The following is a 26,401-nucleotide window of genomic DNA, read 5'->3' as shown; positions in this document are numbered from 1 at the left end:
AGAATGACTAGAATTTATTTACATTTCACCAATATAAGCAGCAGGGGAACATGGGTGGGAAGGTGCTATTGCACTCATATTCTACTTGTAGGTTTCCCATGGGCATTTGATTGGCCACTGTGTAAACAGAATGCTGGACTAGATGGACCTTGGTCTGATACAGCATGGCTGTTCTTATGTTCTTAAATATAGAGTGCCTTTGAGCATATGCAGAATGCTTTTCTTTCACCACTAAGTACTTACATTCTCCCCCTACCAATTCTATTCCCCTCCATGCAACTATCCCTCCCCATCCTACCATCCTCCAGCAACTCTTCATCAAAACAGATGTCTTGTTTTGTGCAACTCCTCTCTACCTCCTCCTTGTTATGCACAAGGTCTCATTGTATCTTCCTCCCCATAATTTTATTTGTACCAAGGCTTCACCAGGATTCAGCCAATGAGTCTGTTTTCAAAACTAGGGCTAAGTTATGGAGAAAGTCTGAGCATGTACTAAGTGCCTTTCCCTCACCACTGAAACTAGAGTTCATGCAAAATGAAAAAACACCAACACACAAATGACAAAACATGCATAGGACTGAGCTGAAAGGGTAGTCAATTCATTAGTTGGAATTGGGTAGACAGACACTGTAATAAGCCTGCAGTACCATGCTCACAACCCAGGACTTATTTCTGAGTAAACATGCAGAACATCAAGGTGCAAACCTCCCTGCAAAAGTAACTTGTGCTAGAATCCTATGCACACTTTCCCGAAGGTAAGCCTCATTAAACATAATGGGGCTTCTGAGTAGGCATACATAGGATTGTATAAATGAGCAGTATTTATCTCCCCTCCACTTAAAAAACAAACCAAAAACTCCTATTTTTAGTAAAGCTTTCTGTTCCTAGGAACATAGGAAGCTGCCTTATACCGTCAGACCCTGGGTCCATCTAGCGTAGTATCGTTGACACTGACTGGCAGCAGGGGCTCTCCAGGGTTTCAGGCAGGATTCTTTCCTAACCATACATGGAGATGCTGGGGTTTGAACACGGGACCTTCTGCATGCCAAGCATGTGCTCTACCACTGAGCTACAGCCCTTCCTATTGCTGGATAATGGCAACTGACAAACAAAACAGCCCCAGATTTGTTTCTCTGCAACTATGTGAACCCACTCTTCTCAAAGACTTGAGTGAGAAGGAGAAAACCCAACCCTCTTCTCTGTATAAAGTCAGATACAGTTCAGAATTCTCTTGCCCACTGAAGAGAATTCTATTTAAAAATTACTCAAGGTGGAATAAAGAAGGGAAAGAAAGAACAGGATAGGGGAGGGAAGAAGAAAAGAATGGTGACTAGAAATGTGGCGGGGGGTAAAGAGAATTCCCTAAGCCAAGTGGCTCCTTTCAGAGAGGTAGTACTTCAGAGGAATTTAGGAGGCTGTGGAGGGTTTGTAAGGATTGAATGTACTTAAATGAACTTTATGAGGTGAGGTGGCTTTTTCTAGCTTTTTTTAAACTGTAGAACCTGTTTAAAAGCCTTAGCAGTTCCTCGATCATGATGCCACATAGTCCTAACCCTCCTTTTGAAATAATTTGAGTCCTACAGATATTTAGGAGAAATTAAAGTGGAGGGGGAGAAACAAGTTTGTGGAGGCTGATTGGATCCTTTGCTGTACTCAAGCTGCTAAACTTCTGCAGAAGCCAAAGGTTCCAGTTTGGGGCAGTAAAATCAGGTGCTGTGTGAAATACCAGTATTTCACATGAAGCTCTTTCTTCCCTTCCTTCTCCCTCTTCAAAATTTCATTGCAAGCAAGCTCCCAACAGTGGGCATCTAAGAGCAGAAAAGTTGAGGAAGAGAGGTTTTTTGCACCTCAAAAAAACCTACACCAGAGATTAGGGATAGTGACTTCCTAATGGTCATCTTAAATACCTTCTGATTAGGATTTCTAATCCCTGTGTAGCTTGGCAGTTTTTACTTTTTGTTTTAGTCTTGAGAAAAGGAAAATTTACGCATGGCTAGCACAAAAGCCACTGGACCTAACTGTCTGAAATTTGGCAGGTTCAGTCAGCTCCATAGTGGCTGCCAGGCTGCCAAATTCCATGCATGTATGTGGAAACACAAAAAAAATATAGCTTTTTGCTTTGACAGATTTTCTTGAATAGCAAATTTTACCTGTGACTAGCATAAAAGCCACTCCACCTGACTGCCTGAAAATGGGCAGGTTCAATCAGCTCCATGGGGACTACCAGGTCCCCAAAGTCCATGCACTTATGTGGAAGAACAAAAAAATTATAGCTGTTTGCTTTGACAGATTTTCTTGAAAATAGCAAATTTTACCTGTGACAGGCACAAAAGCCACTGGACCTAACTGCCTGAAAACGGGCAGGTTCAATCAGCTCCATGGGGGATACCAGGTCTCCAAATGTCATGAATTTATCATATAAAAGAAAAAGGTTATGGCCGTTTCTGTTTTCCAATGCAAGTCAATGGGAAAATGTAAAAAAAAAAAAGGCAATTAGGACAGCTCAAAAAGATCCCGTGCCCGTGCCCAGGTGGGCCCTTTTCTAATGACGCCTTGGTTAAACGTGTTATGTACTGCATCAAACAGTGCCAAACACCATGCAACCCTCACATACCTTTTGACTTCCGTGCGCTAACACAAATAACTACATGAGCTCACACACCCAGTGAGGGGAAAGAAAATTCTTTTACTGGAGTTAGAGACAAGACGGGCATGGAACAACTTCACAGCAGGATCTGTCTTCTTGGAAGCTGTTGAACAATGGAACATTTCCCACAGGCCAGATTGACTGTTAACATGTGGAGAGGAAGAATCACCATTCTCCTTTAGAGCAGGCCTGTGCAGTTCCTGATATGAGACCATCAGAGGTGCTGTTTCAGAGCATCTCCTCCCTACAGTCTGCCCAGCACAGCGAATCCAGCTTGTCTGGTTAGCTTCCTGGTGAGGAGAAGAAAAGAGAAAAGTATGAAATCATCAAAGCTCTGATTTTTCCTGGTTCTAAGTGACGATCAGAAAGTGGCAGGCAGAAATAAATAAAGAAGTGTCTTAGTGGCTGTCTGTGAGGAGGCATTTCATGGGAACTTAAATTATCCCATGCCACTTTTCTTTCTTTCTTTCTTTCTTTCTTTCTTTCTTTTTTTCTTTCTTTCTTTCTTTCTTTTTTTCATCCTACAAAGAGTACCTGTTTTTCCCCAGGACATTTGCAGCACTGCCAGGAGCAGCTGCTATCTGGATATGCATTTCATTTTCTTTTGTGGCATTCTGGCATAGTTGTGTCATCTGGGTTTATCTTTTACTTTTTCTACCCCTACCTCTGAGCCTCTGAGCCCAATGTACTCTAGAGCCCCTTTCGTTTGTGAGGCACTGCTGTGCCAGGATTTTTTCAATATGCAGTCACTGCTCTGGGGGCACGCACTAACGAATACAGCGCAGTATCCACCATTTTTATAATCTGATCAAGTGCCGCACACAAATACATAGTGTTGTAATTGAGGGAGAAGTAGGAAGTGTTTGAAAGGTCATGTGTATTTTATTGTTTTTATTTGTAGGATGAGCCCATGCTGCAAGCCTGTGCTAGAATTGTGCAATAGTACTGGAATTGCAGGATAAATGGGTATGCTGCTGTTTTAGTTCACTGCTTTGTGGGAGTGGAGTCCGCTAACTGCATGCTCATCTTTGATGCTGCACAGAAATTGAAGTTTAAAAATAAATTGTGTAGTTATTCACAGCTGTATATGTGTACAATGAAAAATAGCGGGGGGGGGGACTACAGGGGAGGAGAAAGACATGCGAGGGGGTTAGGTGCGGGGGAAATGTTGCAAAAGAGTTTCTACAGTTTAAAGCCACCAATAAGAGTTATAATGCCACTGGACTGGAATATTCATGTCTTTGTAATACACGGAAACTGCAAGCACTGAAAAATAGTCATAAAATTAGTTTTGGGGAAAACAGACTATTGGGGGAGAAATAGCATGAGCACAACAGCTTGGGTGGCTGTCATGTGTCCCACTCATGAGCTAGACATTAGAGTGACAGCATAAAACTGTAGTGTGGATTGACTCCAGCTACTGTTGTACTGTGTTCCTTTCAGCCTTTTGTAGGTAGGACATCTTACTTGAGTTTGATCCCAATCCGTCATTTGCTATGTAGGTAAACATGCATGATAATTTTGTATCTGATGGGTCATAGCTCAGTTGAGAGAGCCAAAGCTATATGGACCCTGAAGTCCTTCATGCCCTATAGAGCTTTGGAGGGCCTCTCTTCAGAATGATCAGGCTCAAAGTGTCCTGCCTACCACCTCACAGTAGCACAAAAAACAGTGATAGCACCGGAGGCTTACAGATATTCTTAGGGGAACTTCCTCATTGTTTCTCTCTAGATATAAATGTGCCTTTTTATTTCCCACAGGTATATCCCTCAAGGGAAGTCCCTTTATGCAAATATATTTTTGCAGCTCAAGGGGCAATAATTGGTGCTTTGTGAAAGTCAGTACTTCCCCCATAATGAACAAGTGTCATTGGCACCCATTAAACATTGTTTTGATATAGTTAATAATGAATAAAACAATTCTCTATGGCCCCAACACACACACACATAACCCTGTACCAGTCTGTGGACCCTTTGCTTCAGTTTATAAACCCATCCCTCCCCATTTATAATTCCTTGGAAGCTGTACTGTCCCTCATGTAGAAATCCTGCCCAGGAGCACAGAGCCAGCAAACAAAAATACACACACACACACACACCCCTCCCTATCCCCAATAGCAGCAATACTTTTGCCATTTTCTTAGCCTTCTGTTCTACTTAGGGAATTTTAACAGGTTTCTTTAAAAAAAACTGAAATGTGCTTGGTCCCCTGCAAAGCTCTCCACTGAAAGGAAGTACACGTCTAGCAGATTTTTCTTTCTTTTTCAAGGAAGAGGAGCAAAGAATAGCATAACTGCTCATTTGCTGCAAAATTATTTGACCCTCAGCTAGGCTATCTTCTGTGTGAATAATTCTCCCGCGGTTGTCACTGAAAAACATTGATGGGCCCAGTGCTCTTCAACATTTTTATTAATGACTTGGAGGAGGAGGTGCAGGGAATGCTGATCAAATTTGCAGATGACACAAAATTGGGCGGGATAGCTAATACTTTGGAAGACAGAAACAAAATACAAAGTGATCGGGATAGACTGGAGCGCTGGGCAGAAAACAACAGAATGACATTTAATAGGGATAAATGCCAAGTTCTGCACCTAGGAAAAAGAAACCAAAGGCACAGTTACAAGATGGGGGATACGTGGCTCAACCATACTACAAGCGAGAAGGATCTTGGAATTGTTGTCGATCACAAGCTGAATATGAGCCAACAATGTGATGTGGCTGCAAAAAAGGCCAGTGCTCTTTTGGGCTGCATTCATAGAAGCATCGCTTCCAAATCCCGGGAAGTACTAGTTCCCCTCTACTCAGCACTGGTTAGGCCTCATCTGGAGTACTGTGTCCAGTTCTGGGCACCACACTTTAAGAAGGATGCAGACAAACTGGAGGGGGTTCAGAGGAGGGCAACAAAGATGATCAGGGGACTGGAAACAAAGCCCTAGGAAGAGAGACTGAAAGAGCTGGGCATGTTTAGCCTTGAGAAGAGAAGACTGAGGGGAGATATGATAGCACTCTTCAAGTACTTGAAAGGTTGTCACAGAGAAGAAGGCCAGGATCTCTTCTTGATCATCCCAGAGTGCAGGACACGGAATCTTGGGCTCAAGTTACAGGAAGCCAGATGCTGGCTGAACATCAGGAAAAACTTCCTGACTGTAAGAGCAATACGACAATGGAACCAATTACCTGGGGAGGTGGTGGGCTCTCCCACATTGGAGGCGTTCAAGACGAGGCTGGACAGCCATCTGTCAGGGATGCTCTGACTTGGATTCCTGAATTGAGCAGGGGGTTGGACTCTATGGCCTTGTAGGCCCCTTCCAACCCTACTATTCTATGATTCTATCATTCTTTGAGTAACATGCAAAGGGTAACCTAGTTGGGACACACTTTCAGTGCTTGTAATGTTGCTTTTTTCAAAATCCTGCTGCTTTAGATGAGTAGACGATGGGAAGGAAAGGGAGATGACCATACCGTTTCCCAGGAGCGTGCGCGCGCACACACACAAAATACTTTTCAAAAGCACTTGTCTTTAGCTTACTTCTGACCTATATAATGTCAGTGAAGCACAGCTGGGGCTTTTTTTCCTGAGGTGGAGAAGACAAAGCACTGGAGTCTTGTCCTTCTCCGCTGTTCTGAGAACAATAAACAATCTTTTTTCTGAGCCTGTGCAGCCTGTAAACAGCTCTCCAAGGTGCCAAGGAGAGTGCTGGCTAGGCCCCCTTGAGGGGAAAGCACTAGGCAGCTCTGTGTTCTTAGCTTCTGACAGAAAAGAGGGCAAAAACTAGTTCAGGAACATTCTGCCGTGCTTTCACTCTTCAGAATTTTTTTTTAAAACTGCTCACGGTAACCGCTCCTATGCCACATGTTCTGCCAGAAATCACAGGGCTCTAGTTAGCTTTTACTCTAGTTGGCTGGCAATCTGTTCCAACTGTGCTCAGTCTCTCTCGTATAATAATGGGCATATCCACCTCCTTGGCATTTCATTGCCACATCATGTGAGATTGTTCTCGAGAACGGTCTGAAGGTGCAGGATGCAGGCCCAGCAAATTGCCCACACCAGAGACCCCTGAGGACTCGATAAGAAGTGTCCTGAGATTATCAGAGGAAGAGTTGGGGTAAAAGTGTTAAAAATAGAGAAGACGGAGAATTCCATCCCCACTGGACTGTGGGCTGGAGCCATGGTTTTCAGTGGGGCAGAAGCATTTCCAGGGGGCTGTCTTCACAAGCAATTTGGTGCGAGGTTACAGCAGTCTGAGGTCTTTTGCGACAGATTATGTTATCACCAGTCCACTGCCAACCAGCCGCTTCCCTCTTGAAAAGCCGCATTGTCTGAAACTCCTTTTACTCTGACTTTTTTACTGAAAGCGGCTTCCTGGCGGTTTGCCACAGTGTGCCATGTCCCCTCCACATTAAATCCTGGGCATGCCTCTGTGACCTGGCAGTGGGGTGGGACGCCCCATTCCCTCTTGTTTCCCCAATCGAAGTAGTTTTCCCATATCCCCCCTTCTATGCATGTTTACTCATAAGTAATAAATAAATCTTTAACAGATCTCAATGCATACGGAGCTGTGGTAAATCACTAAAAAATTTAAGCATTTAAAGGGTTAAAGGCTAACTTTAGTAACTCACCCTAAAGTGCTCTTTCACTTCTCGATAGTACTGCTATGTCGATACTGTGCTTCTTTGATGTTGTATAGTTTCTCTGTTGTTATGTAAAGTCACAGTAGCAATCATTGGAGATCACAGGAGCTTCTCATCTAATTGCAAACAGGGAGAAGAAGAAATGGGGCTAGAAAGGGGAGGTTGGAAGCAATCATTCTGCAGCAGAATGCTAGAATGGGGTGAAATTGGGGGTGGGGCAGCTCTCATGGGAAGTCTTCAGGCGATGCACTCCAGAATCAGGGATTTTGGCTTCTCAAGACAAAAAGGAGTACACTGGAGAAAAGGGGGGGGCAGAGATAATGTAGTAGCAGGAGGGAGCCTTCAGAATTGTGAATTAGTTGCTCCCCATTCATAATAACATAGTAGCAGGGGGGAGCCTGGACATGGCCTAGGAAACAAGCCTCTCTCATTGGTTGAGCAGTCCCTGCCAGTCTAATGATGTTCAGTTCTGCTCCTCCCACTTACCCGGAAGTATGGTCCTTTCAAGCACTGTGTGACCCTTTAAAACTGGGTTTTAAAGATACTGTACACTCGGCTTTTCTTGCTTCATGTGTCCGTGACGGACCAAAGCCGATTCCATGAAAATCCAGGTAATCCTCCATTGTCATGAAGAAACACACACACACCCCATCCCAGATGGATCCAGGCACCGCTGCTTTCTAGCAGGTTCCAGGACAATCTGGAAGTGCAGGGAGGCCTCCACTGCACCGAAGATGGGTTGCTTTGACCTTTCCTATGTTGGAGGCCTTGGAAAATATGAGGCTTATCATTTTAACCTTCGTGGGATGGCAGCTCTGGAAGTGGAGAAGCAATCCGATGGGCAAGGTGGGGGGAGTTAAAAAAACAAACAAACCCTGCCTGTATCTGAGACTGTCAGATGCAGGGGGATTAGTAGAGCCAGGAGGCTGTGTCAAGTGGAGACATACATTTTACTTTCCCCTCATCAGATTGCTTCTCTGCTATTACACTCTTACGTGGGTGGTGGGAAGTAGGAAGGATTAAGTACACCCTTGTGGCTTGCATCTCAGATTGTCAGGTGTGTGAGAGAGAAAGGGGGCTCTTGCACAGCTCCTGGGCTTTGCGAGACACTTCACCTGCATGACAACCTGAGATACAAGCAGCTGGAGATGTTTTGGGTTTATGTATCATTTGTTACTGTTGTTGTTTACTTTCTTTCAGGGAACTGCTTTTCACTATTGCTGTCCTAACACACACACACACACACACACACACACACACTTTTCAGTCCCATTCCAGATTCCATGATCCACTCCAGAGTTTTGGTGGACCAGAACGAATACATTTTCGTTCTGCCAAAACTCAGCAGAGCAGCACTGCATGGTTCTGCCCGTCCCTAATAATAAATAAAAGCCCATCCCATGTAATAAATAAAAATGTTCCAGCCCACTGTAGAAAATAAAGGTGAGGAGCTGCCATTCTGGTTCACCAGAGGCAGGCCAATCCTGCCTGGCAATTGCCGGGGCAACTGCTTGCGCAAACCACTGTAACAGATCAAAGAAAAGTGAAGTCATTGGTCATTTATAGCAAGCTAATGTGCTAATAGAGAATGGGTGCCTAAGTTATGTTTCGCATTTATTTTCTTTTTCTGTTGGACTGGAATTTGTGCTCTTGCAATGCACCTTGCCTTCTTTTAACTTGTACTACCAATCTTTCTAATGGAAAGATTGTACTACCAATGTTTTTATGTATTCTAGCCCATGGCTAGAATACATAAAATAAATGAATGCATTGTACATTCTGTGGGTAGAATCCGACTAAACCCCTACTTAGTCATGACTAACTTTAAGTTCCATTTATTTCAATGGGACTACTCTAAGTAGGACTTTAGGTGACCTCTACCTGTTTCCACATCTCATTTGGGGGCCCTCTCTTCCATTCCTTCAGAATTGGGGAAATGTTGCATTTCATTTCATTTTCCTTTTTCTAAAAATGTTACTTTAATGGACTAAAATAGTGACAATTTATATGGGAAGACACAGAAACAAAAAGTGTTTTGGCTTCAATATCTTAAGGTTTTGTGTGATTTTTAGCAGCCATTTTTAAAGGCCACACAACTAAACACAACATTGTCATACATTTCCATTATTTCCCATTTGTTGCTGTTTATTCGTTCAGTCGCTTCCGACTCTTCATGACTTCATGGATCAGCCCATGCCAGAGCTTCCTGTCAGCTGTCGCCACCCCCAGCTGCCCCAAGGTCGAGTCTGTCACCTGCAGAATATCATCCATCCATCTTGCCCTTGGTCGGCTCCTCTTCCTTTTGCCTTCCACTTTCCCTAGCATCAGCATCTTCTCCAGGGTATCCTGTCTTCTCATTATGTGGCCAGAGTTTTGCCTTTAATATCATTCCCTCAAGTGAGCAGTCTGGCTTTATTTTCTGGAGTATGGACTGGTTTGATCTTCTTGCAGTCCAAGGCACTCTCAGAATTTTCCTCCAACACCATAGTTCAAAAGCATCTCTCTTCCTTCACTCAGCCTTCCTTATGGTCCAGCTCTCGCAGCCATAGGTTACTACGGGGAATACCATTGCTTTAATTATGCGGACCTTTGTTGTCAGTGTGATGTCTCTGCTCTTAACAATTTTATCAAGATTTGTCATTGCTCTCCTCCCAAGTAGTAAACGTATTCTGATTTCCTGGCTGCAGTCAGCGTCTGCAGTAAACTTTGCACCTAGAAATACAAAGTCTGTCACTGCCTCCACATTTTCTCCCTCTATTTGCCAGTTATCAATCAAGCTGGTTGCCATAATCTTGGATTTTTTGAGGTTTAACTGCAACCCAGCTTTTGCACTTTCTTCTTTCACCTTCGTTAAATGTTTATTTTATTTTTATCTTGCGTTTCAGATATTGTCTCTCTACATAGCTAACACTTCACTTCCTCACCTCCATCGTTCTCTTTCTCTGTTATCTTCCTGGTTCTATATATCTAGTGTAATAGTTGCTGGTCCAAGCTCAAGCTAACCAAGTTCACCATGCCATAGTAAAGCTATGCATTTGGTAATCTCACATATTCTGTAATAAATCCTATATTGTTTGAATTAAGTCTTGGTCAATGTTCAGTAGCTAATATCCCCTTGGGATAAATGTAAAACACAGCTTCCCACATGGTACACCTCGACTCTAGGCCGAAGAGCTATTTTTACAGATGATCAAAACAAGAAAGAGTCTTGTGGCACCTTAAAGACTAACATATTTGTTCTCGCATAAGCTTTCACAGACACTGTCCATTTTTGCATCTGATGAAGTAGACAGTGTCCCTGAAGCCCTATGCCCAAATAAATATGTTAGTTTTTCAGGGGCACAAGACTCATCATTGTTTCTTCAGTAACAGACTTCAGTAACAGACTAGCACGGCTACCCCTCTGGAACATGTTGGTCAGTTACACATGTATACTTGCATGTTAGGTATGATCAGGACAAGTGGTGGTGCAATGCTTTTAAGTGTAGAGGAGAGCGTTAAAGCTTACATTCATGCTGTGCATGCTTCTCTACCAGAATCCAAAAATAGGCTTCATCAGATCCAAACTGCTATAGAGGTCACAACCTCAGAGTCTTGCACTATATCAGATCAGGATGGCCTTAAAATCTTTGCAGTGCTCCAGAGATAACTAGAAAGTACATTGCTGAACATGGACAACTGTGTGAACTGGAAGGCCTAATAGCAAAGGGGAACTGTATTGTTGTAGCACAAGCTATGATGAAAGGTAAGAATAAATACATTTCCCATTCAGAGGTATAAATTGTTTTTATAATCAATTTCTGCTTCTTCTACACGAGCCCTATGAGGTTGGGTAGATTACTATTGTTCCCATTCACAGATAGAGAATTAAGACTGAGAACTAGTATCTGGCTGCATGGGAGCTTCTTGTACTTCTCACACATCAGTGCTTTAGCTAAAACGAAAGCCATTAGTAAAGATCAAGAACACATGACATGGGAGAACCCCACACTGACATCATTCCTCAGTTCATCACATATTGCAACTACTGGCCTTCCAATAGTTCCATGCCTTCTTCCCCATATGCAAAAAAGACAGGTAGAAGATCAGCAGCTGCTGAACATTAGTGGATTGTGGCAATCGGTTTTTTATTTCATGCTTACATCCTTCCGCAAATGGCCAATGTAGATATACTGTGAGAGATTCTTCCCTTAAGTTCAGCAAGGCCATAGTTTAACAGGGATTTCATCCCTATTCTCCTCAGTTAAGGTCAGAGCTGAGTAGCCACATAATTATGGCCAATATGTAACTCATCAAGTAGATGCCCTCAGAGCAAGAAGCGGCTTACCCATTTGCAAAAGAAATGGATGTAACATGATAGGGCAAGAAGCTTGGTAGCAACAATAATAATAAAGCAACACTAAGGCAATACAGCAAGTTAAGATATTTGAGCAGGAGAGCTTAAAAAGAATCAGTTTATGAACCTTTCAGCCACAATCAAAATAAGTCCATAGACTGAATGGAGTGGGGGAGAGGATTAATGGTCTGGTCTGTGTTAGTTGATAGCTGAAGGAAGCATTTTCAGCAGGGCCCTTAAAAAGTCAGGGACAGTGCAAAATGCATCATGGATGGGGGTACTGAAGCAAAGCAGCATATACCAATGTAATCTGAGTGTACGAAGCAGTTGACTACTGGCTCGAGCTGACTTGCTTCTCTTGACAAAAGAACAGACAGGTGTAGGAGACAAATGGTGTTCTTGGCAGTTAAAAAATGCTAGAAAGAATTCAAAAGATGTTATTGTGCAAGACCAAATGATGAAAACAATTTGCCAGAATAGCTCCTTCTGCAAATCTTACCTTAATTGAAGGGGAGTAGCTGGAGGAAAGCCCTGGCGCAACTCCATTCCTCCATTCATTTCAGTGGGGCTTGTGCAAGAGACAGTGCCAACAGCTGTGTCCCAAGAGTCTAGTTTCTAATCCACCCATACTTTCAAACTCTGCCATGTTCACTAGTGTATGCAGGTGCAGTTTGACCCCTAATTTAATTAATCAATTAATTAAACAAAATGCCCTCAAGAAACTTTTTTTTCAATGTTTTTAAAGAAAGAAGCTGCAAAGAAAAAATAATTCCAAATTACACTTTAAGGTGTGTCTTAAAAGACTGTAATGAACGTAACATTTGAAAATTCGCTTTTAAAGCCACGGAGCTGGATTCCAAGTAATATATCCAAACGTAGATTTTTTTCAAGTCAGATATACTGGAGTGAAATGTGGGTATCAATTCTGAGATTTTGATACCTAATTTTTGTACTGGTATTTGGTTTTTCAATTGATATTTGAATTTCAGCATGAATCATAGAATCATAGAATAGTAGGGTTGGAAGGGGCCTACAAGGCCATCGAGTGCAACCCCCTGCTCAATGCATGAAAATAGTTAAAAAGCAAAACATTTACTTATGAGCAAAGAGCCTATAAACCATCAAAGCTATGGCATCAAGCAATGGAAGTGAGGCAACTGTTTAGAATTCTTTGTAGATTCTCCCATGCTTAGCATCTGGCTTCAGAGTTTTGTAGGACACGTCTGTGATTCTTCATGTATTGATATGTTTTGGTTTCATTGTCTCATGCCATTTTCTATAGGTTTCCAAGACATTCATGTTTCCTTCTCTCAGGATTGTGACTTCTTGTTTGGCTTACTTCACAAGGACAACAGTGCCCACCCACCCACCGACCACCCGCCTCTGCATACCATAAACTCTGCTGGGATGCACAAAAAAGGTGGAAGAGGAGATTTTCAGATATTTCATCAGGATTGTGAAGTAAAGAAACACCCACACATTTTTTTTTCCTGAGATAAGGATTGCCCAATAGATAAGAATGCACAAACTCTGCATACATTCTTTAACATTTATACAATATCATAAATATGTGAAAGTGAAGTAGGGTGATGAATGCTGTTTATTAAACATTTGTACAAATGAAAGCAACAGACATGATATAATTAGTAGCTGCTTAATGAAGTGCTAGTTTTCATCCTAAAAATGAGGACGTAATCATGAACAGAGGATGAAATGTGAACTGTACAAGCTTTCTGTAGAATATTTGTATACAGATAAAAAAAAACAGTATGTAGATTCTGGTTTGGCAACATCTGATGGAATCCTCACTCCATGGCAAAATAATTGATACTAGCATGCAAAATGAACACACCAAACAAACACTCCTATTTTTTAAAAGTTCATTTGGGATCAGATATGAAGAACACTTTTAACATTATCTCATTGCTGTGTTGCTTGGGCATTGGTAGTGTTCAATTAGCAACTTCTGGAAACCTACCCTTTACAAACAGAACTATAATTAAACAGATAACCTTTCTCTGTGCACCATTCAAAACACCGTAATTTGCTATCAAGATAATTATATGTCATCTTGGTCTAACAGTTGAGCCAGCAAATGAAATGTGGTGAGGGTAACCTATCCACAAAGGTGCACCTGTTTACTGGAGGGGGCCACACTGTTTTTCTTGAAATGTTAACAATCATATATTTGTTTCTTTCATTTTATGTATACTATATGTATACACCACTAGGATTTGCAATAGATTCTTGGTCCCAACAACACTTTCCCCCTGCATCTTCGCCTAGTCTTTAGAAATTTCTCAGTCTAAGTCAAAGAGTCTGTTTTGCAAACAGTACTGTAGAAATAATTACCACCTCCTTGCATTCACTGGTAAATTGGGCAAGATTAGCACTGCATACCTTTTCAGATGAAAACCTCAGCAGCCTAACCTGGCTTCTGCTACCACAAATGTTAAAGTGGCTAATATCCCTTGAGAAATGTCTGGAAGAAAATGTATATTTTAAGCACACCAGGCTGCCTGCTTCAGGGAGGCATGTGACTGGAAAAACAGGTGATACTCATGAGCACCGCTATATCACACCTCTTCTCTTCTTTAGTCTTTATGGAATCAAACAAGGCCCTGAGAGTTTTAGCAAGGAAGTTTTTAATGGCCCTGCTGCTCTCCAGCCCCTGATCATGGCTAATGCACTTCAAAAATTACTGGAAATGCTAAAAGCTAACATCCTCATATTCTGCTATTTTAAAAGTTTTTTAAAAAAAACTAGGAAAACTGTTATTAAAATATATGAATTTAGTATATAAGGATATTGTAACTTTGGATGGGATGGGATGGGATAGTAAAGCATTCCAAGTGACTTAAGAGTCTTCTTAAAGTAGGGGCCAAATTTGGTGTTCTGGGTTTCCCCAGAAGGCCACACCCCCTCCCCCATACTGCCACATCCACATGTACATACGTGAGACTGATGAGGTGGAGAGGCTTTAGCTCGCCTCCGTCCCAGCAATCCCGCACAAGATCGCAGGGGTGTGGGGGGTAGGGGATGTGGAGAAATCCCCTGCAGACTCAAATGAGGCTGGATTTCAAAGAATCTGACCTCCGGAGTCTGCAGTTGACCAGCCGCACTCACCTCCATGTTCACAACAGTTCCTGCAGGGTGGTTCTCCAGCTTTCTAAAAAATGCAGTATGCTAATGGCAGCTGCCATTAGCTTATTGCAAGAAAATTACAGCTGTAAATGGTGCATTGTACACCATTTGCAGCCATAAAGCACTTACTGTTACATAAATACAGCCATAAACAGCTGCAATTTATGTAAAAGTAAGTGCTTTACGTATGTATTTATGTAAAATACGCCATTTATGGCTGTAATTTCCCTGTGACAGGCTAATGGCAGCCGCCATTAGCCTATCGCGTCTTTTAGAAAGCTGGAAAGCCACTCCGGCGGACGCATCAGGGCTCCAGAGGAATCCACGGGGCCCCAAATGGCCTGAATTACACTGTGGCAGACCCCCCACAGACTGGATGTGGGGGATTCGCCCATCCCTAGTGGGGAGGCTGCTTCAGGGTCACTGAGGGAAGAGTAGGCTAAGCCTCCCCACATACTCCGTGATCCCAATGAGCACCATTACAGGTGCAGAAGCAGCAATGCTAGCTGGTTTGGGTTTGCCTTGGGAAGGCAGAGACTTATGCTTTCTCCAAGTGACCCCAACTATCAGCACTGCTTTAGGGTCACTGCAGATAGGAGGAAACCTTAACCTCCCCTCCACCCCTTCAGCAGTTCTAACCAGTATCGCTACTTTTGCACCACCATTGGCAGCCAGGGAGAGAATTCAGGGGGGAAGCGTGCATCCGGGGGACTATGTATTGTGCACCCCTGTTCTAAACAATTTAGGTATCAAGATATTTGAAGAGCTGCCTTCTTCCACATGAGCCTGTGTGCACACTGCATTCATCAACTAAGGCCTTGCTCTGTGTCCCATTGCCTCAGGTAGTCTGGCTGGCGGTGATGCGGGATGGAGACTTTCCAACTGTGGCACCCAGGTCATGGAACTCCCTTCCCGGGAAAGTCCGACTGGTTCCTCCTATGTTAGTTTTTCAGCAAACTGTGAAGACTTTTTAAAAACATTCCCAAGCCTTTGGGCTGACAAGTTTTGACTATGAGTATATTTTTTTGCTGGCTCCATTTTTAGCTCTGTTTTTTCTCTCACAATGCTTTGCTCTGTATGTTGTATTTTTTTTTGGTATTGTTTTCATTGATCACAAGCCACCTTAGGGGCCAATTTGGCTGAAAGTGGGGATATAAAGTTTTAGATAAATGTTCAGATTTTAAAAACCAAGGGTAGACACCCTTCTTTAGAGGTTGTGTAACTCTGCAGACAAGAGACATGAGAGGGCCGCTGTCTTCATGTCCTGCGTGTCAGTATCTGGCTGACCACTTCCAGAAACAGAATACTGAGCTAGATGGACTTTTGGTCTGATCCAACAGGGTTCTAGTTTTCACCCTTCCACCCCAAAATGTGGCACTATATGCTGTGTCTTGCCAGAAACTACATATTTTCCAAAAGCACTATGAGGCAAATTAACATCTCATCTCTGGGTTTAAACTCTTATTGCATATACAATGAAGTACAGTTTTAATTTTAAATGTTTCATCTTGTTGGGGCTTTCTGGGTTTTATCAGACTATTTGCGTTTAACTCTGTTTTAGCTGTAAACTGCCCTTAGCCTTTAGAGAAAGATTGGATAAAATTCTGAAGAAATATAATCTTGCTATTTGTGAAAGGCTTGCCATGATTATGTGTCAACATTGGCTACATGCCTGAAAATAAGTTTGTGAAAAACAAATTAATTACAGTGCTGAATCATCTATGTCCACTAGACCAATCCAACATCAAATAAGAAAATATTTCCTCTAATTTCTCTGAATGAAGTAACTGAGTTACTTGGAAATGAAGTAACCGAGATGCTTCAGGACAATGTAAAGTAGGGCCCATTCATGGTGTCCGGAAGACTGGGACCAATCTGGCAACTGGGAGTGCCTGATTGCACTGTATTTCAATTTTAGCTTCTTCCACTTTTTAAATACATTGTTGTTAATATTTAAGATGTTGACAACTCTTTTCAAGCTAAAGACCAGGGGCCAATCTACACTGATTTAATGCGGTGGTAGAGCGCATTGGGACAGATGACGTTGTCACCAATCTGCCACCATTTCACAACATCCATCCCAAAAATGCGCATTTTTTTAAAGTCCTTTCACTCCATTGTTTTTCTTGAATGCGGCTCCGGAGCAGTTCCACAGCAGTGTGCTCCATCCCCCCACCTTAAACCCTGGGCATGCCTTTGTGACCTGCACGTGACATTGGTTAAGGGGTGGGGCCACCCCTTTCCCCCGCTGTGTCTTTTTCCCCATTGGCATTAGGGCTCCTTTCACAGTAAGTAGCCTCCTTTTCCCATTCATAATAGCAGTAGCACTGTTTCAATCACAATAGTGGAGTAGCCCATTTATTGGGGGGGGGGGAATAATAATAAAGAATACACAGAGCTGAAGGAGAAAAAGCAGCCAGTAGCAGGAGCCTGCTGTCACAGTATTTCGCATTAGTACAATATGCTTACAGCTTCGCAATGGCACGATGCACCTACAACTAAGGAATACCCAGAAGGGAAGGAGAGCGTGCGGCCAGCCTCAGTATTTCACAGTCGCAATGCAACTGCAACTTCACAGTTGCGCAGTACACCTACAACTAAGGAATACCCAGAAGGGAAGGAGAAAGGGCGGCCAGTACAGCAAGGGAGCATGGACAGGGCTGGGAACAAGCCTTCCCAATCATGGAATCGCTCTGGGTCACCCCTTCAGAGTAATGCAGCAGTTTGCTTTTTCCATTCACAGATAGCAGCCACTGATTCATTCATGCCTCCCCTTCAGAACAGTCCCCTGTGATTTTTCTGTGTGTTTGTGGGGAGGAGGAGGAGGCTTCGTTCAAGCTGAGGAAGCAGAGGCAGCTGCCGCCACTGCTAACTCCAGAGTACTAGCAAAGGGAGGCAATTCCAGCCCTTTCCCTCCGTGCAAGACCTAGGTGCCTTCTGTCTGGCCGCCCGTCAGTCTGTCCCCAGGTTGCAATATTGCTGGTTTACAATTGGTAGATGCGAGGGAAAGAGGTGTAGGGTAAACTATCTGACATTATTCACCTCTTCCATTAAACGTCCCTGAGGAGTGGAGTATGGAGAGGGGTGGGAGCAACCTCCTCTCATTGGCTGAGCAGCATGGGGTTGATGATGTTCACTTCTACTAGCAGGAGTCCGCCCATCCAACTGCAAAGTAAGGCTGATTAAAGTGCAGTTTGACCTTTGAAAAGCGGGTTTTAATGTTTATTCTGCTTTTTTTGCTTTGTGTGCCTGGGACGGACCAAAAGCGATTTTATGAAAATCTGGGTAATACCAGAAGCGCTTCTCATTCTATTTCCATGTAGACCCCCCAAGGTATTTTCCTGTTCCACTAAGTCTCAGGCTATAGAACCTCTTATACAGCAAAAACAGCTGACTTTTCTATGGCAGGTAATAGGCCTATTGATCAAGATTTTGTTACAGGAATACTTAATAACCAGTAAGAGTGTGTTTTTCCTCATTATTCTAAGGAAGAATGAGGGCATCTTTTGTCTATCAAAAATATTTAAACATCAGTCATAATGATACTTCTTTGTACCATGCCTGACAACATCCCACAGCTGTAGACCACATTTCAGCTTCCCCATCTCCAGTCCCATCTTATAGTCAGGTTTTATTTAATTAGGCAATTTAAAGGGCCATTATATATATAAAAATGGTTCTTTAAGTCAGTGGTTCAGCACTCAACAAATGAAACAGTGAGGTTGTTCTGTCCTTGACAAGAAGCCCACAAGGCACCAAGCGCTCCCAATGAGCAATTTGCTCCAACAAAGGTTGGGACTGAACTGAAGCCTTTTATTCCTCCAGGGCCAGATCAGCTCTCCTTGGCCCCTCCCCTTCCCTGAGGAGAGGAAGGTCTTATAGGGGCAGCCCTCTGATTTGGAGCCTATGTCCCAGTGCTTAAGATTTAATTGATTTAGGGTTACTAGCATTGCTGGGAATGTCTACTGAGAACTGAACTAATTCATCTCCAAGCAAGTAACAAAATATATCATACTTTACAAGGTAAGGCATAGGTGAATGAAATGCAAAGTAAACTGAAAATGGTTCAAAATACATAATTAATCATTTGAAAATGCAGAAGTGGTAATTGTATTATGCATAGGTAGATCTCCAGATGTTTCAGATTCCAACTTCCAGAAGCCAGTCAGCATGGCCAGTGGTCAGGAATGCTGGGGGTTGAGGTCTAAAACATATAGAGGGCACAAGTGTAGAGAAAGCTGCATTATGGGAAAACACAAGCAGGTTCACAATGAATTCTGGGTAATTTATATAAATGCAAATTCTCAAGGTAGTCTGGACACTTTCTAAAGAATGTTCAATTAAAGCCCTATCACTCAGTATCAAAGGTTTATTTGAGGGATGATGAACTATAAAACTCTAATGTCAATTTCAGAAGCTTATCCAAAATGTGTTGGAGAGTCAATCTATCATTCAATGTAAAATGTGTACTTAAAAGTTTTGTTTAGCCCTTAATGGTCAATAATTAATGGTTAATAATATTTTTGTGTTAAGAAATGGCAAACACTTAACTTGATCTATAGCTATGTTATGACAAGATAGTAGTAAACTTTGAGTTAAAACCTGTCAGAAACAAAAATATAAATTCAAAACTTATTCTACCTTCCCTGAAAGATATACGTTAAGTCTTTCTGCTTATGTTTAGTATCTTAGGAATGTTTCGTAAAATGAGGGAGCTTAGAATGTGAGTCTAATTTATGGATGCTTAAGTTATACTGTAGATTATTTTAATATGAGGTAATGTACATCACAAAAAATATAAATATGCTCTGATGTTGAGGCATATTAGCTCTCATGACATATGGACCGCATGCATGACTGTGTACGTTTAAGCTGAAGGAGCCCTATACAGAATTGTGGTAAGAGATGTGGTCTTAGGTAAAAGCTCGTCTTTTATCTCAAAATCTTTTAGCACTAAAACTATATTTAAGAACTATAGATCTAATCTTAGATTATATTTTATATATTGATGTTATTTTATTCAAAAAATGAAAAATAGTTTCAAAGATTTTTCTTTTATTTCTTGTTAGTACAAAACCAGAATATAATCCACTAAACAGTTCTTAGTATAAATAGCTATATGTGGTTATCTGGTAGCCAAAGGCTTTCTAAATACTGGAACTATAAACTGATAATACAAGATTTTTAAAAATTATAACATCTAGCACTCCTCATCTCAGTTAATTCCCTCCAGGCTTATTGCCTGGGCTGATGCGCTGACATAGGGATGTGTACGACAAGGCTGCATATTGTCACCCTGCTTATTTAACTTATATGCAGAGTACATCATGAGAAATGCCGGGTTGGATGAATCAGAGGTCGGAATTAAGATTGCCGGGAGAATTATCAACAACCTCCGATATGCAGACGATACCACCCTAATGGCAGAAAGCGAAGAGGATCTCAAGAGCCTCTTGCTGAGGGTGAAAGAGGAGAGTGCAAAAGCTGGTTTGAAACTCAACATTAAAAAAACTAAGATCATGGCATCTGGCCCTATCACTTCCTGGCATATAGAAGGGGAAGAAATGGAAGCAGTGACAGATTTTACTTTCTTGGGCTCCAAGATCACCGCAGACGGTGACTGTAGCCATGAAATTCAAAGACGCTTGCTCCTTGGGAGGAAAGCTATGGCAAACCTAGACAGCACAGTAAGAAGCAGAGACATCACCTTGCCAACAAAGGTCCATCTAATCAAAGCTATGGTTTTCCCAGTAGTAATGTATGGCTGTGAGAGCTGGACTATAAGGAAGGCTGAGCGCCGAAGAATTGATGCTTTCGAACTGTGGTGCTGGAGAAGACTCTTACGAGTCCCCTGGACTGCAAGGAGGTCAAATCAGTCCATCCTCAAGGAAATCAACCCTGAGTGCTCATTGGAAGGACAGATAATGAAGCTGAAGCTCCAATATTTTGGCCACCTAATGCGAAGAGAAAACTCCCTGGAAAAGACCCTGATGCTGGGAAAGACTGAAGGCAAAAGGAGAAGGGGACGGCAGAGGATGAGATGGCTAGATAGCATCACGGATGCAATGAATATGAACTTGAGCACGCTCCGGGAGAGAGCGCAGGACAGGAAGGCCTGGCGTGCTATGGTCCATGGGGTCACGAAGAGTCGGACACGACTGAACGACTGAACAACAACAACAATGATTCCTGGTATGGAGGGAAATGGGCCTAGCCAGGGGGGCTAGTGGGGGGCTAGTGGGGGGCTAGTGGGGGGCTCCCCCCTCTAAATATTCTCTGCCCATCCCCTAATTTTTTTTTACAAACAAATAATTTAATTTATTATGGGAATTTTAGAAAACCAACAGGAAAGTCTTTGTTTTTCTTCTTAAAAGTGCAGATGCTATTACTGGAGGGCAGTGCCACAGTGCAATCTTCCCACAGATTCCTAATACTATGTGCAACTGAGGCTATACTTGAGATGAACGACTATTCTGACTTCTGTGAACAGTTGTACATATTTTAACAAATAGGGCACGTTGCTCAGATTTATAAAGGCAGTCCTTTAAAATGTCTGTTGGTTCAACGATGGCCTAGACACTTGGATTCAGTTATGGTTATACATTCAGACAAAGAATTCATTCTTTCCACACTCCAATTAATCAGTGTATTAACTGAAAAATTTTGTCATCTAAAAACTGAAGCTTCTGGATTACTCAATCAGTTCAGTAGACTTTCTTTTCCCTGTCTTACTGAAATTATGCTAAAAGTACAAGGATGTCTTAAACCTGTAACATCACTGCTGCAGCAGAAGAATCTGGACGCTGAGCCAGCACTGAAATGTATTGACTGTATTAGGAGGCAGTTGCAAGAAATGTAAAATGATACTGTTTTGAACAACACTTTTGAAGCAGCGAAGGAAGCATGTAAATCTGTTGACCATGAAGCACCATCAAAACATCTCCATAAATATTCTTCAAGAAAGCTGATTTTAATAAAATCACAATATTGATAAGTAGGATTCCATAGCAGGAAAACTCAAAAGGAATAAAAGTTCAAGAGGTGGGGGGAATATTTATTAAATTTGCAGATGACATAAAACTGGGTGGGATAGCTAATGCCTTAGAAAATGGAAATAACATTCAAAATAATCTTGAGAGGTTAGAAGATTGGGCAGACAATAACAAAATGAAATTTAACAAAGTTCTTCTTGTAGGGAAAAGAAATAAAATGTACAGGTATAAGATAGGGGATACCTGGCTTAGCAATTGTACATGTAAAAAGGACTTTGGAGCTGTAGTTGAACACAAGCGAAATATGAGTCAGCAGTGTGATGTGGCTGCAAAAAAAGCAAAAGTAATTTTAGGTTGCATCAATAGATGTATAGTTTCAAAATCACAGGAAATGATAGTTCCACTCTACTGTGCGCTGGTCAGGCTTCACCTTGAATACTGTGTCCAGTTTTGGACACCACACTTTAAGAAGGATTCAGATAAAACTGGAATATGTTCAGAGAAGGGCAATAAAGATGATCAAGGGTCTAGAAAAAAAAGTCCTATGAGTAAAGATTGAAGGAGCTGGGTGTGTTTAGCCTTAAGAAAGGACTGAGGGGGGATACAATAGCACTATTCAAGTACCTAAAGGGTTGTCACACAGTAGAGGGCCACAACCTGTTCTTTATCATCCAAGACTGTAGGCCACAAAATGAAGAACTTAAGTTTCAGGAAGGGAGATTTCAGCAGAACATAAGGAAAAACTTTCTAATAGCCAATGGTGATGGGCTGTCACCGAAGGTATCCAAGCAAAGACTAGACAGGGATGCTTTAAACTGGATTCCTGCACTGAGCAGAGGGTTGGACTCGATGGCCTAAGTGGCCCTTTCCAACTCTATCATCCTATGATTTAAAAAAAACACCTGTTATAGATTATTGATTTTCTGCTAGTGAGTTATCTTTATTTTTTACTTCTTTGGTTAATTGGTGGCAAAAACTGTAACAGTTGTTGAAGTTGCTTAGTGTAAATGTTTGAATGTACATAAATTGCAGCATAGCTGCAAAAATGAGTTAAATAAAAACTGTTTACAATTTTGTCTTTAAAAGTCCTGCAGACCAGATAACTTATGTTTTGGCATCCCCACCCCTGAACTCTTAGGCTAGCTACAGGCCTGGAAAGGAATGCAGGCTTAAAGGTTACAGACTTTAGAGGTCCCAGCTCTGGAGTCCTCAGCTCAAGGGCCCTGGACTGACATACTCTGACTCAAGCCCTGCCATTACGTTAGGGGCCTGGGTTTGTACCCAGCACCTCTGCCTCTGACTGACCTACCTGTGCCTGCCTCTTTGGAGTCAAAGTCCAGGCTGCTGTTCATGGTGGGGGGCATGACATAAGTGCTCACTGTATGTTACTAGTCTAGCCTCTTGTACCCATAACTCACATTGATGAACCGATGATACCAACAATATACTATGTAACATTTATAGAGGCAATAAAGATGGCACTCTATTACGTCATCTTTCTATAAGTTTATTGGCACCACTTGCTAAGGCCGTGTGTGTGAGGATAGATAGATAGAATCACATGCCCTTAACAAATGGTGTCAATATGTATTGGCACTATTAAACCAGATTTAAGCAACTTTAACTCTCATTGACTTTGATAGAAGAATATTAACCTTAACTGAAGACATACAACTCTTTCATTTTTCAGATATATTAGCTTTTTTGGAGTCTGATATGCGGAGTGAAATATGGGTATCAATTCTAAGATGTCTGGTTTTTATATTAGTATTTGGTTTTTAAATTGATATTTGAACTTCAGCATGAAAATGGTTAAAACAGAAAACTTTTAATTGTAAATTCTCCCATGTTTAGCAACTGGCATTTGGTTCTTCACGTATTGTTACATTTCGTCTAAGAACATAAGAAGAGCTGTTCTGAATTAAACTAAAGGCTTATCTAATCCAGTATTCTGTTGCCACAGTGGTCAACCAGATGTCCATGGAAAGCCCACAACAGGACATGAATGCAAGAGCATCATCCTGCTCATATTCCCCAGCAACTGGTATAAAAAGGCATATGGCCTCTGTTACTGAAGGTTATACATAGCTACCATGAAAAGTGGCCGGTGATAGCCTAATCCTCCATGAATTTGTCTAATCCTCTTTTAAAGTGCTCAAAATTGGTTGCCATCACTACATCCTGTGGTAGTGAAGTCTATCATTTAACAATGCACTGTCTGTGAAGAAGTGCTTCCTGTTATCTGTCCTGAATCTTCTACCAATCAGTTTCATTGGATGACCCCCAAGTATGAGAAAGATGTCTCCCAATCCACTTCCTCCACTCCCTGCATGTGCTTAACCCTCTCCCATTGAACTCTGTGGGACTCACTTCCAAGGAAACATACATATCATAGGGCTGCCAGCAAGTCCCTCTAAGTCTGGAGCCCTGTGTGTACTTATTATGGGAGTAAGCCCTATTGAACACAGTAGTACTTACCTATGGGTAAGCATGTATAGAATTAGGCTGCATATTTAGTGGGATATACTCCCAAGTATATATCTTTAAGATTACAGCTCTAAAAAGGCTTAGACATGGTTTTGTTGTTGTTCAGTCGTGTCCGACTCTTCGTGACCCCATGGACCATAGCACGCCAGGCCTTCCTGTCCTGCGCTCTCTCCCGGAGCGTGCTCAAGTTCATATTCATTGCATCCGTGATGCTATCTAGCCATCTCATCCTCTGCCGTCCCCTTCTCCTTTTGCCTTCAGTCTTTCCCAGCATCAGGGTCTTTTCCAGAGAGTTTTCTCTTCGCATTAGGTGGCCAAAATATTGGAGCTTCAGCTTCAGGATCTGTCCTTCCAATGAGCACTCAGGGTTGATTTCCTTTAGGATGGACTGAATTGACCTTCTGGCAGTCCAGGGGACTCGTAAGAGTCTTCTCCAGCACCACAGTTCAAAAGCATCAATTCTTCGGCGCTCAGCCTTCCTTATAGTCCAGCTCTCTCAGCCATACATTACTACTGGGAAAACCATAGCTTTGATTAGACGGACCTTTGTCTGCAAGGTGATGTCTCTGCTTCTTACTATGCTGTCTAGGTTTGCCATAGCTTTCCTCCCAAGGAGCAAGCGTCTTTTAATTTCATGGCTACAGTCACCATCTGCGGTGATCTTGGAGCCCAGGAAAGTAAAATCTGTAGTGCCTTATATTTCTGTGCAATTTGTCAGTCAACGTCCACACCGTTGAGAGTGGTAGGAGACAGATAATCTTAGGAAAAACCAGTTTAACGTTAAAAAAAAGAAAAGAAAATGCAATAAAGGGGGCAAGGGAAAGTTCTACTCTCAACAAAATGTAGGCTGATCTAGTATTGTGCAAAGGTCTCTGTAATTACACACACGAAGTTTTCCCATTTCATAATTCTGCTATACTCAAATTATGCCAGTGCTGGAGCTAAAGCCAAGTTAGATAAAAAGCATTACCATTAAGTGCACAGCTGAGAATCTAGGGCACAGTCCAGCTAATCTCACAAGTCTCTTAAACTAGTTTTCTTTTTTCTACATTACTTATCATTTACAGTGGTCTAGGCTTCCTTGCCATAAGGGTACTACTTTAATCTTTGTAAACCACTCAGAAAGCTTCAGCTATGGGGTGGTATAGAAATGTAAATCAGCAGCAGCATCCCATGACCCTTTATCTCTGGGTGCCAAACCTAGGAGTTTACACTTAAAGCAAGGCCCCATCTACACCGGGATTTTACTCTAGGGCGGGTGCAAGGTGAGGTCCCTCATGATAGATGACTTCGCAGCCATCCGTGGTTTTCGCCCGGAAAAAGCAGACTTCCAAGGAGTCATTTTACTGCGATTTTTTGGGTTTGCTGCGGGTTCCCCCCATGGTTGTGGGCCGTCTGTTCCTTCCCCGAACTGACTTTGCATCTTACAGTGGGCGTGTTGTAGGCGTGCGTAGTGCCTGCATCACTCTGTGACGCCCCTTTGCTCCCCCATCCCTTTGCAGCTGTGCAGTTACAGGGGCACAGAGGAGTGTTTTCATTTATTTAATCACACTTTTGCACATTTTTGCAGCTTCATATCTTTGCAACAGTTACTTTTGGACTCAGTACCCAAGGGCTGGGGAGGGTCTTGGGCGAGGAACAACATCGCTCCAAGCACCATTTCGGAGCGATTGGCTAGGCACGTAGCGCTCACACTTGTGAGTGTGAACCATCGTGAGAGTCTCAGGCTGGGGAACTAACAAGCTCATGGTGTGGATATGAAGGACCACAAAACACGCAATTTTTACCAAAAACAGGGTCAGAAAGACACAGCAGAGCCCCTCAAATATAAAACAGGCACTGAAGTGTCGCAACCACACACTCATGGGACTGCACAGCTGCACATTTCAGTAAAATGGCAAAAAAAGGGCACAGCGAGTCTCCTAAGGAAGTGCACAATACATCGCAAGTGTTATCACAAGGCATGCCGACTCGAAGCCGCATTGCTGTGCAGTTGCGATGGGGGGGGGGGTCAATGCAGTGCCACATAGATGGGGCCCAAGTAAGATGATGATACTGCTTATTAGACCAATTTGGACAGAACGCACCATCTTTTGATCACTGGAGCTCATCATGTAGAAATGAGAAGGCTTGGCTGGAGTTTGTTTCTTCATGAATAAGAGTC

The 26,401-nt window shown here is 42.4% G+C and overlaps 1 long non-coding RNA gene across 1 annotated transcript; it reads right to left on the bottom strand.

Annotated features, from left to right (window-relative positions):
- LOC146354766 (uncharacterized) lies at nucleotides 1-26,401 on the bottom strand. The gene is made up of 3 exons (XR_014788489.1): nucleotides 26,325-26,401; nucleotides 7,267-7,394; nucleotides 1-2,937 (listed from the first exon to the last, which is right to left on the bottom strand). It is a non-coding gene; the product is annotated as an uncharacterized LOC146354766 (long non-coding RNA).

This window comes from Heloderma suspectum, chromosome 2, assembly GCF_057233095.1.
Source record: "Heloderma suspectum isolate Gila_16-S chromosome 2, 16-S_ref, whole genome shotgun sequence".
Taxonomy (NCBI): domain Eukaryota; kingdom Metazoa; phylum Chordata; class Lepidosauria; order Squamata; family Helodermatidae; genus Heloderma; species Heloderma suspectum.
This window is presented reverse-complemented; position numbering and strand designations above follow the sequence as displayed.